We start from the raw sequence: 16259 nt of genomic DNA, 5'->3' as shown, positions 1-16259 counted from the left end.
TTTGCTTTCCTAGGGTCATTCTCCTTCCTACCCCCAGTTAGTGCTAGGGGGAGTATTCAAACCCAGTTCTCTCCCGACTCAGTCTAGCACATTTTCCACTATACCACCATGTTCCTCTATACTAAAGGAAAGGAAAAAGTGAGTTTTGTTTTGTTTTGAAAGTAAACATAACTTTGTAAGCTCCCCTCCCATCCCTCAAGGCCTGGCTCCCCTAGCTTCCCATTTTCAATAGTGGCTGTACCTTACCCAGTCAGTCTTTCAGGAAACTGGGCCAAATGTGGGCAGAACCCTAGACAGAATACTAACAATAGTATCACCTTTAGTATAGCCCTTTACAAAGCATTTTCATAGAGATAGTCTTTGATTTTCACAATTGTCTTGTGAAAAAAGTAGTGCATGGGGGTCAGTTACTTCATCTCTCTGAGCCTCAGCTTCCTCATCTGTAAAATGGAGATAATAATGCTTTTGGCACCTCCCTGGAAGGGTGGTTGTGAGATTCATTTGAGATAATTCATATAGAGCACTTTGCAAATAATGATCTGATCTTTAATAAAGCACTATACAAATGTCAGTTCTCTTCCTCTCCTTCTTCCATCTCCTCCTCATTATTATTCCCATTTTGGAGATGAATTAACTGAGGGTCAGTGATATACTCAAGGTCTCTTAACTAATAAATGGCACAAGTAGAGCTCCGGTTCAGGTCTTGTGATACTTAGTCCAGTGCATTGTCCACGTATAACAATTCAGAGGAAGGAGTTGCTTGTCTAATGAAGGGACTTGTGGTCTTCCCTGGGGGACTTCCAGTCTGATGAGAAAGACATTACACACATTCACAGACATAAGGTAAAGACTTTTTTAGACTTATGAAGTAATGGCAAGGGTAAGAGGCAGCCTAGCATGGTGGAAAGAGCATGGGATTTAGAGACAGAGGGCTGGGCTTCTACTACTGACTTTGCCTCTTACTGACTGTATCATCTTGGGTCAGTCACTTCTCCAGTCCCCAATTTCTTCATTTATTTGTAGGATGAGAGGGTCACAATCTACAAGGGCCCTCCCAGTGCTGAAGTTAAGACTCTCTGACAAGAACTTTGAATAAGAACATGGTGCAAAGCCAGTAGATAAACCCTAAAGGAACCAGGAGTAACAGTCTTGGAAGCTAGCTGAAATCAAAGAAGTAAGACTTCCTGGAACAAGTGAATTTTCAGCAGGTTTGGAAGGAGAGTTAGAACATGAACTGAGGTCAAGGAGAGGGGAAAGGCATCCCAGGAGAGGGACAAGTGAGCCATCAGAAGATAGGAAGGAGTGAGTCCTGTGAGCAAGATAGCAGTAAGAATAATTGATTAGAGTGGAGGTGCCAAGTTGGGGAGAAAAAGGATTGAAGATTTAGAGCCAAAAGGAATGTTAGAGACCATCTAATTGAGGTCATTTAATCTAACCCCTTTATTTTACAGAAGAAGAAACTGAAGCCCAGGGAAAAGAAATGACTTTCCCAGGTTTACATAGGTACTAAGTGATAGAGCCAGAATTAGAACCTCTGACTCCAAATCTTTTTACTATATCACATGCCTAACTTCTAATAAATCTTATCTAGAGGGAGAATAGACACCTGGGGATTGGAGCAGAGTCCTAGAAGTCTGGATCCTATTTTCAGCACTATTCCTGGGCTACCTTTTCTAAGTCTCAGTTTCCTTCCCTGTGGGACAGTGGAAGGGAAGAGTAAAAGAGGAGTATCCTGGGGTGGGGGTAGGGGGTGGGTAGTAAGGGACTGGGAAACAAGGCCACACTGGGCCAACCCATGCTCTGATCTCTGACCCCATCACACTCAGTACTTTGAACATTTGCCAGCTCTATGAGTTGTCAGGGGAAGGGATGACCATGGGGTGGGGACGCATTCAAAGGGGTCAGTTCATAGGGCAGAATCAATTCCAAATACACATATATAGAGTAGCTTTCATCATGGGACATACAGGTCTTCAAGAAGAAGCTGGATGACTACTAGTTGGAGATGCTAGAGAGAGGATCTTAGACTGGATACTTCTGAGGTCCTTGCCATTTCTGAGATTCTAGGATTTTGACATAACATACACACAATCTCTATCTATATCAGTGTTTGGGAAGCTTCAAAGGAAAGTGTAGGAGAGAAGAGGTATTAGGCTGCCTAACAAACTGAAGGTCTATAAAGCTGTTGTGCTGCCCTCATTGTATGCTTGTGAATCCTGGATAGTATACAGAGTTATGTCAGGAAACTGAACTGCTTCCGTTTGAATTGTCTTAACTTTCTAAGATTCCAAAGGTCACCTGACGAGATAAGGTACTGGACACTGAGGTCTTTTCTCAAGCCAAACTGCCAAGCATTCAAACTCTGCTACAGAAAGCACAACTCCAATGGGTTGGCCATGTTGTTCAAATGCCAAAAGGATGTTTGCCTAAAAGACTATTTTATGAAGAAGTCACACAAGGCAGGCGTTCACATGGTGGTCAGAAGAAGCAATGCAAGAACACTCTCAAGGTCTTTCTGAAGAACTTTGGGATTAATTGTGGGACGTGGGAGACACTGGCACAGGACTGCCCAGCATGGTGTGCCTGCATCAAAGAAGGTGCTGAACTCTATGAGTGAAGCAGAACTGCAATAGCAATCACAGAAACGTGAGACTCCCAAGTTTAGACACATGTCCACTCCAAATATTCATAAGGACAATTTGTGCTCAACCTGTGGTAGAGCCTTCAGAGCTCACCTTGGTCTGATCAGCTACAGTCAGACACACAGTACCTTAACTCCAACATAGTGATGTCATTTTGGTCCTCTTTGAGAATGAAGGACACTAACCAACCAATCTATATCAATGTGTATATGGACATAGGAACACATTCACATATTATGATACCTCCCACACATAAAGATAAATTCCAAATTGATTGTAAGCTCCTTGTGGGCTGGAAATGTGAGTTACACTATGCTTCTACGGCAGGCCTGCACAACATACATCCACTTGCGGCCTGCCAAAGGATTTTGGGCGGCCCACCAAAAATGTAGGGTTGCCACCTCGCACTCAGCTGTTTGTCATGTTACCTGCTGCAACCAACCATCGTCAGTCTATCTCTTGTCTAACCTATCTGAAGAGGTTTAGCCTATTTTAATTTTGGCCCCTACCTACTGCCAAGTTATACAGGTCTGTTCTATGGTAACCTCCACATCACCTAAGGTAAGACATTGATGGTCAATGAAGGCTTGTCAATGATTGATTAATATGGGTACTCTTTCAAAAGTACATGCACATATCTAATTGAAGTGCCACGCAATATAAAGGTAATGCCAAAGGTGTTGGATTTGGAGTCAGAGGCCCCAAATGTGAATATTGTCTTGACTATTTATTAACTTATTAAGTCATTTGACCTTGCTGGGTCTCAGTTTCCTCAACTATAAAGAGATCTCTAGCCGGTCTCTACAATACCTTCCAGCTCTTGGATGGGGAAAGTAGGATTATAGATCTAGAAATGGAAGGAACCTCAGAGTCCAACTGGTCCAACCCCATCATTTGACAGATGAGGAAACCAAGGCCCAGTGGGGTGACTTACTCAAAGTCATGCAGGTGGCAAGTATAGAGAAAGGACTTGAAACCAGGTCCTCGGACTTCACAGCCTGTGGTCTTTCCATTATCCTTCTCTAAATCCTTTGAAACCTGAGTCCTCTTGTCCTCCCTGCCTACTCTAATCTGCCTCGTTTATAGAGCCATGGGGCATAGAATGTCAAAATTGGAAGGTGCCTTTAGAGACCATCTTGTCTAATCCACTTACTTTATTAAAAAAGTTGTTGTTGATCGTTTTTGAAGAGGACTGATGACATCATGGGGGGATGTCTTGACTTGTGGGTGAATTGGATTTAAGTGAGGCAGAGTTGTGCAGTCATCAGCCTCACTCTTTTCCAGAGTCATCAAAATCCAGTGGCAGGACAAAAGTCAGGATGACCGGTCATGGCCTGGGATGCAATGGATGACCTTGGCATCTTCAATGCCTGACCAAACTCTAAGTGCTCCACTGCATCTGCTTCAGCCACCCTCATGACCATTGGAACAAATTGTTCTCATCCTCCCATTCCACGGGGAATTCTTCACATGCTTGGGGTAAGCATCATCCTAACTCACAGACAGATTTGAGGCCCATCAGTTACCTTCAACTTGGTTTAGACAGTTTTACTGAGGTGTGGCCCCTGCCCATGTTGTAGCTTCTTGGAGCCACAGGTGAGAGCTAGGTGACAGGTGGACACCAAAGGTGTATGAGCACCGTGGAAAATGGCTAGCACACCAGAGGTGCTAGTTCTCCTTTGACACCCCATACATCCCATTAAAAGGTTAAACTGAGACCCAGAGAGGGGAAATAATTTGTCCAGGGTCATACAGCGATTTAATGGCAGAAGTGGTTTAGAATTCAGCTCTCTAACCCCTAGTCCAGGACTTTTTTTTTTTTTTCAGTGTCCCACATGGAATGATTGCTGGGCAATCCTGGAGAGGTTGTAGGGCACAAAGCCCTCTTTCTCACCATTTACAAGACCAGGCAAGAGCCAACCCCTGTCTAGGCCAGAGCCTCAGTTTATCCAGTCTGGCTCACAGTCTAATGATGCTGCACACCTAAGCATGGACCTCCCCAATCTGGGGTGGAATGAACCCATAGCACAGGCTGGGGCCCCTCGCTTGTGAAACCCCAGGCTTTGGGGGAATCTGAGGGCTCTAACAAGGCCCCAGTCTAATTCCCCAGCTCCTCAGCACCCTCACACCTTCCTTCTGCAGGACTTTCATTCTCTTCCCACTGCTCTCTCCTGTTCTTCCTCCCAGCCCCTCCCCACCAGCCTCCCTCCCTCCTCTGCAACCCCCCAAGGGGCTGTGGCTTCGCTTGAGGGCACGGAGTGAACCAGCCTGTAACAGAGAAATCTCAGGCTCCTCTTTAGACGTCCCTCGAGGAGGCAGATCTGAGGGAAAGCTTCGGAGAAGGCGCCTGCAGCAATGTCAGCTTGAGAACAGCCCAGCTGACAGGATGCTGAGCAGGGGATTAAGGTCGGGATCAGGGAAGCTGGGGAAAAATGAAGGAAGGTTCTTGCTGTTTCCTGGGGCCAGCTCCATTCTGGCTTGTTTTCTTCTTGTTCTCATTCTGGGAAAGAAGGCTCAGAGGGGAGATAGAAGCAGGAAAGGGGAGGGAGATATCTCCAGACTCGGTGCCCAGCCAAAGAGTAGGGTTCCTGGAGCTTCCAGGCCTACCCCACCAGGAGTTCTGCTCCCTTCCCTGCCTCCTGCTCTCTCACTTGTGATCTCCAAGCACTTCCCAGAGACACCTGCTTCAGCAAGTGAGTTCTCAGTAACAGATCTTAGTACGTTCCTCTTCTTATCATTTCCCATGTTCATTCTGTACTGGGTTCTGGGGGATAGATGAGATGGGACAGAATTTGTGGTTTCATAGGCATGGGGTACTCTTGAAGAACAGGTATGCGAATCGGCACCGTCTATAGTCTTGAAGTTATGTGAGGCACTGAGAGGGTAAGTTCTTTGCTCAGCTAGGTGGCTCAGTGGATAAAGTGCTTGACCAAGAGTCAAGAAGACATGAGTTCAAATCTAGCCTAAGATACTTACTCGCTCTGTGACTATAGGCAGTTCACTTAACTGCTCCCTACCTCAGTTTCCTCAATGGTAAAATGATAATAATAATAGCACCTACCTCTCAGGGTCATTGTGAGGTCTTGAATGAAATATTGTTAAAGTGCTTTGCGAATCTTAAAGCATTATATAAATGCTAGCTATTAGTATTACTCAACCAGTATGTGTAAGAGATGGGTCTTGGAACCCAGGTCTTCCTGATTTTAAGGGCAGTTCTTCATTCACAGCAACATTCTGCTTCTAAGTGGGAATACTGAAGACCAGAGCTGGTACCAGAGACTAAAGAGTTTTCATGCTGATGGGGGAAATATAGACCCTTACCTGAGGGAACTTCCACGCTGATGAAAGAACAACATCCTTGTCACCAAGGAGCTCCCATTCTGATGAGGAAGGCAGAGGGACTGAAAATGAAAGGAGAGGCAGAAAACTGGTCATAATTATCTGCCTAGTCAAATATGACAAAGTGAAGCAAGTATTTTTTTTGTTTTTCCTTTTTGTTTGTTGTTGTTGTTTTTTTTAATATGGTTAGGTAATGGGGTTAAGTGACTTGTCCAGGGTCACACAGCTAGTATTATGTGTCTGAAGCTGGATTTGAACTCAGGTCCTCCTGAACCCAAGGCCAGTGCTCTATCCACTGCGCCACCTAGCTACCCCTAACATGAAGCAAGTATGACATAAGAAAAAGAGTATTAGTGGAGGGGACCAGTAATTCATAAAAGACAAATACTCCAGAAGAGAGCCAGTAATGTGAAACCAAGTCTTCAGCTCTTAATTTGCAAAGTTCAAAAGGCACCCGAACCTCGTAGTTATCACTGAGATTTTATGGGGGTAAATAAAATCACTAGAATATGGTTATGGATGTATATTCCTCATTCAAAAAGAATGGATTAGACAAAAACCAGTAGGATTGAGAAGCATTATGTATTAAGAACATATATTCATGTAAGGAAATACACAGCATGGGGGAAGCATGGTGGAGAGTGTTTGGGTGAAGAACAAAGTAAAAAAAGAAAGCAATATCATAGTGGGAATATACTGCAACCTACTTTGCCAGAAAGAAGTCATGGAGGATGAGTTCTATAAACATATCACAAACTTAAAACAGAAATACAACACAGTAGTGATACTAGAATTTAAGTACCCCGAACATCCATGGGAGATCTCATTTTTCTAAAATGAGGGAAGCTGCTAAATTTTCACTTGACTTAATGGTGATTTTGTTTATTAAAAAGGAGAGGAAATAATGCAGTGAAATGCTATTTTGAATTTTTTTATGACCAATAATTGACTGCTGAAAAGAAATGAAAGGAAACTTGGGAAGAAGTGAATATTTTATCTACCTAGCTGCCCCAAACAAACATCTACTTTCACTAATTTACCAGGCACAGATGAACTACATTCCAGGATACTGAAAGGACTTATAGATGTTATTGTTTAACCACTATTGGTGATCATTGGGGGAAAAATTTCACAAAAAACTAGAGAGGGGACACAAGGCTGGTTATGAGTTAATATAGTCATTTTTTTTTAAATAGCAGAGGGCAGATTCTTTTTTTTAAATTTTATTTTTTTCTTATTCTTTTTTTATTTAAAAATTTTTTTTTGTTTTCAACATTTACTTCCACAAGATTTTGAGTTCCAAATTTTCACCCCATTTCGCCCCTCCCCCCACCCCAAGATGGCATACATTCTGAATACCCCTTCCCCTAGTCTGCCTTCCCTTCTATATCTCCCCCCTTCTCTTATCCCCTTCCCCTTCAATTTTCCTGTAGGGCAGGATGGATTTTTGTACCCCATTTCCTGTATTTCTTATTTCCCAGTTGTGTGTGAAAACATTTTTTTTAAACATGTGTTTTTAAAACTTTGGGTTCCAAATTTTCTCCCTTCCTCCCTCCCCACCCACCCTCATTGATAAGGCAAGCAACTAAATACAGGTTATATATGTGCAGTTATGCAAAACACTTCCATAGTAGGCATGCTGTGAAAAACTAACTCTATTTCCCTTAATCCTATCCCACCCCCCCCATTTATTCTATTCTTTCTTTTGACCCTGACCCAGAGGGCAGATTCTTACTGACTTTATCCTTGGTAAAATTCTAGAAGTTATTAATAAAAGGATCATAAAGGAACATTTAGAAAATAAAATGGCAATTTCTAGTTGCCATTATAGGCTCATACAATTTCTACTGGTCAGCAATTGACCAGAGGAATGTTATAGATATAATTTACTTGGATTTCTTGGATTTTTCAGTCTCTTTTGATGAACTTAAAGGAAGATAGAAAAATGTGTTGTAGGTGGATTTGGTCTTAGTTGATGAATCATTGCTAAATATTAGAGATCAGTGATACAGTGGTAGCATTACATTTTAGGAAAATCCATGGATAATGTGGAGAGTATCCAGGAAAGAATAATCTGGATTGTGAAGGGCTTGAAGTTCATGCTATTTGACAACCAGTTGAAGGAATTGGAGCTGTTTATACTGAAGAAAGAAAAACTCAGGGGAGATATGATGTCTTCAATAATTTGATAGCCCTCCTGTGGAAGAGACAGGGCAATTAGGTGGTACGCAGATAGAGTGCTGGGTCTGGAGTCAGGAAGACTCATCTTCCTGAGTTCAAATCCGGTCTCAGGTACTTACTAGTATGACCCTGGGCAAGTCACTTAACCCTGTCTGCCTCAGTTTCCTCATCTGTAAATTGAGCTGGAGAAGGAAATGACAAACCACTCCATCATCTTGGGCAAGTCTCTTAGCCTGTCTTGGCAATTTTATGATCTATAAATGGAGAGGTTGGACTAGATCACATCTAAGTTCCTTCTAAATCTTTGATGCTATAATATTTATTCTGCTTGACCCCAGAGGGCAGAACTATGAGCTATAAGTGAAAGCTTCATAGAGCCAAATTTAGGTTTGATGTCAGGAAAATCCCTAATATTTAGAGGAATCTAATAGTGGAGTAGTTTGTCTTGGGAGGAAATAAATTCCTCTCATTAAAGGTCATCAAGGAACAATTATCTGCTTTACTGGAGGATAGAGATGGTGAGGGCATTGAGGTGTCACAGTGGATAAAGTGCCAGGCCTGGAGTCAGGAGGACATGAGTTCAAATCTGGCCTCAGATATTTCCTAGCAGTGTGACCTGGGCAAGTCACTTAACCCTGCCTGCCTCAGTTCCTCATCTGTAAAATGAGCTGGGGAAGGAAATGGCAAACTACTCCAGTATCTTTGCTGAGAAAACCCCCAAATGGGGTCACAAAGAATCAGACAAGACTGAAAATGACTGAATAACAAAAAGGGATGATGAACTCTTCTTTAGGAGCTGTTTAGATTAGATGGCCTTAAGTTTTCTCCCAACCCTGAAATTCCGTGATTCCGTGTGATCCTATGGAGGGAGGTTACTGGTAGATTGGGCCAAGTCTCTGTTCTTGACCCTATCTAATCTGTTCAACATTTTTATCAATGACTTGGAAGAAGGCATACACAACATAGTTGTGAATTTGCAGGTGACACAAAACTTAGGAGAGGTTGCTAACACATTGGATGACTGAGTTAGGCTCTCTAATAAATAAATAAATAAATAAATAAATAAATAAATTAAAAAATGAACGAATGCATAAACAGGCTGGAACGATTAACCAAATCTAATAAGATTAATGGTGATGAATGTAAAATTCTACACTTGGGTTGAAAATCCAACTTCACAAATATAGGATGGGGAGGTTTGGCTAGATGATAGTTGGGGTTAAAAAAAACTGGGGTTTCAGGGTCAGTAGAGTCCATAGGAGTCTGCAGTGTGACATGACAAATAAACTAATGAGATCGTGGGCTGAATTAGAAAGGCATGGATGCCATCCAGAAAATAGGAGTCCTTGGTACCAGTGTAGGGTAGTGGATCTGGAGTCAGGCAGACTCGCATTCAAATTCTGCCTCAGATAATTGACTACCTTTGGGATCCTGATTAAGTCACTAAGCATCTCTCATCTTAGCCTCCTTAGCTGTAAAATGGGGACAATAATAGCATCTACCTCACTAGATTGTTGTAAGTATCAAATGAGTTATTATGTGAAAAGAGCTTTATAAGCCTTAGAGAGCTGGTGGTAATGGTAGTTTTTCCTCTGCCCTGGTCAGACTGGTCGCATCTGAAGCACTGTGTTCAGATCAAGGCACCACATTTCTGGAAGGACAATGATTAACTGGAGATTGACCAGAAGATGATGGGTATGATCAGAGGACCACATAATTTGCCAAACAAAGACCCAATATCTTGCTGCACAAGCATCAGCTGAAGAAACGGATGCTATTCAGCCTGGAGAAAAGATTTAGAATGTATGTCAGCCATTGTCATTAGCCTCATCTGAAGAGCCCTCCAATGCAGGAAGATTCGACTTCAATTTGTCCCCAGAGGGCAGCACTAAAAACAGTGGGTTGAATTCAGGAAAGACAGACTTAGGAAAAACTTCCTAGCAATTATAACCATCCAAAAGTGGACTGGGATGTCTCTGGACGCAATAAGTTCTCCCTTCCAGGTCTTTCAGGAGCTAGATGAACGGTTGTTGGGGATGTAATAGAAAAGATTCCTGTGAAGTTGCATTAAACCTCTGAGTTCTAGGAGACTCTGTAATTTTGTTTTTGTCCTTAGAGACTTCTCAGTCTGGTGAGAGAGAACAATCCTTACCCTCAGGGAGCTTCTCCTCTGATGCAGGGTTGTAGCAGAGAGAACAAGAAATATAGGGAACATCCATAAGCAATTTACAAAGCAAAGTCAACAAATTCAAGTGAACCTACAGACCAAATCCCCCTATTCTTAAACATCATTCCAACTAAAATGTCTTTGAAACAAAAATATCCCTAAAACCTAGTCATGTGTCTACTAATATTAACACTATTTGATACAGCAATATTCTAGCATAACTCAAGAAAGGCTCAGTCATGGGCAGCCACTGAAATAGAATCAAACTGCTAGTACAAGCAGATATATCTCCAGGCAGGTAATGTCAGGGAAATAAAGGTCATACAAGGAAGACTCGAAGTCTGGAATGACTTTCAAATGCTTACAATGTCAAGGGCAGGAGAATGTCAGGAAACACTAATTGATGAGCTCTAAGGCAGTAAGGTCAAACTCAGAGAAAAACAGGGCCACCAAGCCATACAAAAGGATCCCTGCAGACAAATATTGACTTAGAAAACCATATAGTAACATTATCTATGTCTTATTATATTTTTATTTATCTTAACATTTCCCAATTATATTTTAATCTGTGTGTTTGACACTTCTCCTTTAAGGAATCAAGAAGTTATGGGACAATGTAGGAATATGAGACCCGGAGTCAGAAGACTTGGGTGGATTTAGAAAGCCAAAGGTATTTTTTTTTTATTTTAAGAAGAAATAAGAAGAGGAGAATTATGAGGAAGATGGGGAAGAAGGAGGAAAAGAAAATGACAAGTTAAAACTCTAGTTCTGTCCATTTCATCTGTGTGGTCTTGAACATCATTACCGTTACCAGGACCTTAGTTTCCCTTATATGTCAAATTAGCAGATTGAGTTATATGATGTCTAAGTTTTCTTTCAGATCTATATTTCATGAACCCAGGATAATGTAGTCTGGCTCATTGACCTGGGGAAGTTTTGAACTGGATCTGACACAGGGAGGAAAGGAATGGATTTATATAGAAGGGTGAGGGTAAATGATTGATTAGTCTCATGGGTAAGCATGACAAGTTGTAAGTGAGGGACAGGAAGTAGGTCTGATTTCTTCAAAATGGGAGTTTGGGTGAGGTCCTCATAAGAAATATTAATGTTGTTGTTCAGTCATTTTCAGTCATATCTGACTCTTCGTGACCCCTTTTTGGGATTTTCTTGGCACAGATACTGGAGTGGTTTGCCATTTTCTTCTGCAGCTAACTTTAAAGATGATGAAACTGAAGCAAACAGGGTTAAGTGACTTGCCCAGGGTCACACAGCTGGTAAATGTCTGGGGTCATGTGTATACAGTATGTTATAAAGCCCTACATGCATTATTTCTGTGGACTCTGATCACAGTTCCACGAGGCAGACAGGACAGGGATTAATACCCCCTTTTATAAATCAGGAAACTGAATCCCAGAAATAGCACTTAAAACTAATTTTCTAATTCCAAAGTCATTGTAATTTCTACTATGCCAAGGGCAAATATGGTGAGATAGAGAAGGAAAAAAATGTCTGAAGAGCCTAGAAAGTAGTGTGGTATGGCAGAAAGAGCACTGAATCTGGAGTCAGAGGACATAGGTTAAATTCCCAGCTCTGTTACTGATTATCCTAGCTCTGTGACCTTGGATAAGTTGATTAACTTCTCTGAGCCTCAGTTTCCTCATCCATAAAATGACTCTATGTCCTCTAAGATCCCTTCCAACTCTAAATCTATGACTCTACTTTTAGTCTCTATTTTCCCAAATTCCTTCCTTAAGTTCCCTGATCCAACGATGTACATCTGCCTGCCTTAGCACTATTGGAACAAGAGGAATCCAAAGTATGACATGGCACCCAAAAATGGTTACATGACTATGCATATATATATATATAGGCTAGGCAATGGGGTTAAGTGACTTGCTCAGGGTCACACAGCTAGTAAGTGTCAAGTGTCTGAGGTCAGATTTGAACTCAGGTCCTCTTGATTCCAGGGCTGGTGTTCTATCTACTGCACCACCTAGCTGCCCTCATGCTTCAATATTTTGAAGCACATGTGATATCATAGATGTGGGTGCTCCCTCCAACAGCACAGGTAGCAACCTATCTGTGGCACAATGGAGAGATTGCTAGATCAAAATGTCAGAGGACCAGAGGAATTTTTTATCTGTAATTTATCATTTGTGTGATTATGAACAAATGACTTAGCCTTTTTGGGCCTCAGTTGCCTCATCTATAAAATGAGGGAGTTAGACTAGAGGATTTCTCAGGTCTCTTTTAAGCTCCAAATCTGCAGCCTTATGATCCATTCACGTCTCCCCTCCTGCGGGAATCCTCTCCATGTCCTGTTATAAATCTTCCATGAAAGGTCCACTCAAGGCACTGGGGGGCTTTCCTCTTGGGTCTTCATATTATCTGGGCACCAATGCCATATTCAGTCTGTCCACCTCCTATCTTTTCCTCTTGGTGAATGACTGGCCAAGCTCCTTTTTGGGTCATACATCTCCCTGATGATATCTTTTATGATGCTTCATGGTCCAGCCTATTAATGTCCTCTATACATCTTTCCATTGCCCTTTAAGTGACCCAGAGTTTAGATGCCTCAGCAGCTATGACGTTCCATGATTCAGAGCCACATAATACCATTGAAAGAATATTGGCATTAGAAAGATGGGGTTTTATTTTAGGGAGAAACTTGACATCAGTGAAAATACTCCATAATTTCCCAAATGCAATATGGGCTATTATTCTTCTCCTGCTCAGTTCTGGACCCCATTTGTTGTCCACCCGCAGTGTGGGTCCAAGGTATGTGTGCTGATGTACCATCTCTATGGGTTGTCCATCTAATTGACACTCATTGTTAGAACAATAGTCATCCTTCATCTGTTGAATTGTTCTTGCACAGATAATTAAGCCAAACCCTTTTGAGTGATGTTAGATCTCATTTAGGAGGCCCTGCCTCCTAAAGGTTTGATTCAATCAGCACAATAGTCCACAAATAGGAACATCTGGAAGACCTCACTGTTGTTTAGGGAATCTCACTTCTAGTTGGACTCTGTACTAGACATGTTCTATAAGTAACAAGCAAATAGTATCCTAGGAAAGAACATTTCTCCCTATTTTTATGCCTTTTAATGCCTACTAATATTATTAACTAATAATTAAAAGAAGCTTTTTGTGGCATATTTTAAGGAATCTTATAGGATTTTAACTTTTGCAAAGGAAACATCTTTTTGGAGGAGAACCTTTACGGTTTCATATTGCTCAACCTCATTAAATGCTTTTTTTTCCCCTATCATCAACAAACAATGAGCACAGTGGGATCTTGTATTCTCTGCACCATTCAGTCAATTGTATGACTGACTGTAAAGATGTGATCAGCTTTAGAATATTGTTTGACAATACTTGCCTCTTCTCTTCTTCTATTTTCATCAAGAAACCCCTCAATATACATGCAATTTATTCTCATAAAGATTTCATAGAGATGAAAAAGTAGGCATGTGGGTTAGTAGTTACTGATAAACTCTTGATAGCCCTTTTAAAATAGTAATAAGACTCATCATTTTTTCCCCAATCATTCAGTATCTTCCCTTTTAGATATCTTGAGAAGTGATCCAGCTATATAGGATCGATGATCCCACAAAACTCAAACCATCTTGCTTCCATCATGGATCCCTATTGCATACTTGCTCTGGTCTAGCTGCACTTTCTGTTTTTATTCTTCTTAGTGCTATTTCCATTCCCTTATAGTGAAAACAGGATTCAGTGAGGGTAGAATCCAAATGTCATTGATGTCAGATGGAAAAAAATAGTTTATTCTAGAAATCTTGACACAATACTTCTCATTTTTCATTTATTTGTTGTCCTCTTTCCAGTTTGTTCTTCAAATGCTTTTGGAATGATCTGACTTCATTGGGTCTCATGACAAGCTTCCTGTAAACTCCTTTTTCTTCTACTATTACTTAGGGTTTTATGAGGGGATATCACTGGTAATCTTTCATCATCTTCCTCTGGATAATTTTACAAACAAGTTTGTATTCTAAAACATGGTATTAGTTGCCATATCCCTCCACTTGACAAAGAGACCATGTGTTTGCTGGCTAATGTGCCTTCTAGGATTTTTTGGCCAACCCTCATGGTGAGAGATCCATTGGTTAATTTTTTTTTTAGAAATGCTGATAATTCATGTCAATGTCTGTTCCTTTTTCCACTCTCCATTTTTGTGCATTGATAGCTTATTTAAATAGGTCAAGCTGAAGCTATTTTGATGGCAAACCATAGCATTTTATTCTTTCTTATTTGGTATTGATTTTTATCTTTTTTTTTCCCTAAAAAGTCAATGGTCTGAATGTACATGTAGAGATGATTCAGAAAGGTTTTTTCCATTAGTAACTAGTCCTTTCCTATCTATTAGGATATAATCACTTTCACTTTTTTGTGCTTTCTGATTCTCTTTTTAAATAAAACATTCATGATATGTAGGTGTGATATTTCCACATCATCAACTAGCCTTTGGTCTCTTTAATTTCTTGATACTGATCCATATTCCCAATCCTTTTTTTTTTCCTATCCTCCACCATGCCTACCACTTTCATGTTGAAGACAATTAGAATAAAGGTATGTGATTACTTGGTTTAGAGAACTTTTTCAGGTTGTTAATATCACTTGCTCGACATCTTTTTCAACAGATGTTGGCCTCTAAATTGCAATTATCTTTATGGCGGTCTTTCTTTTTTTCTTTCTTTCCTTTTTTTTTTTTTGCTTATTTTCATCAAGAGCACTGCAAAAGCAAGGCAGCTAAGTGTCCCCCAAAATGATGTTTTGGGTGCAAATAAAACTAACTCTGCCAAATTCTTTATTTGATTCTCCAAGGCAAAGCTGTGAGAGGATGGGAGGTCTTTGAATAGGAGGGTGGAGGATCTGTCTGGGGCATTGCAAGAGAAGATTACTGTATAGGTAGGGCTGGTCTCCATGATATCTGGGATCCTTTCCAGCTCTGAGATTCTGAGACACTGTGTGAGGGATAGGAAGTGACCTTAGCAGAATGGAGCTTGAGACATACAAAATATTTCTGGAATATTTCTGGGTGGAATCTGGCCCCTTTGATAGTTAATGAGAAGTATCTGAAGCAATTCCCTCAGTAGGCTGGGACTGGATTCTTTGTTGAAGTTCCTGCCTCAAAGAGTTTCTTCTCTTCAAGGATACTTTCTCACAAAAGAGATGTAGGCATGAAGAGTAAGTGAAGTCCTTTAGACTGTGGCTTCCCTAGAGCTTCTCACTGGAGATCTCTGGTCTTCTACTAATGTAGAGAAAAGTCTTAACCTACCCTTCCTGACTGTGCTCCACCCCTCATTCTCTATTTGGCTTATTGTCCAGTGCCCTGCAATGACAGTTAATATAGTCCATTTAGTGCCAACCAGAACTGGGCTGGAGAAGATTGGGTTGGAATGTGAGAAATTTTCTGGTGGAGGATACTGGTGTTTGGGAAGATTGGTCTGAGGAAACTGGTCTCTGGGGATTCTGATTTTAGATGATGTTCTTAGAGGACAGATGTCATGGTGCTGATATGGGAGATTGGTCAGGTGAGGGGAACTAGTCTTTGGGAAGACTGGTCTAAGACAGGGGTTTCTAACCTGAGTCTCTAGTCTGAGGATAGATTTCAGGAGATCCATGAATTTGAATGGGAAAGAAAGTGCATTTTAATTTTCACTAACCTCTAAATGAAATAGAATATTTCCTTTAATTATGAATTGAAAAACAACATTATTCTGAAGAGGGATCCACAGACTTCACCAGATTGCCAAAGGATTTGTGAAACCAAAAAGATTACGTACCCCTATCTGACGCAATATGTTTCTTGGTTGACTGGCAGTAATGGATTAGTTTGAGGCGACTGGTCTAGGTAGGTTTGGTTTTGGGATTATTAGCCTGAGGAGACTGGTCTGTAGGAGACAATG

Source organism: Vombatus ursinus, unplaced genomic scaffold (genome assembly GCF_900497805.2).
Source record: "Vombatus ursinus unplaced genomic scaffold, bare-nosed wombat genome assembly UNPS02014811.1, whole genome shotgun sequence".
NCBI classification, from domain to species: domain Eukaryota; kingdom Metazoa; phylum Chordata; class Mammalia; order Diprotodontia; family Vombatidae; genus Vombatus; species Vombatus ursinus.
The sequence above is the reverse complement of the archived record's forward strand: the minus strand, read 5'-3'. Positions refer to the sequence as shown.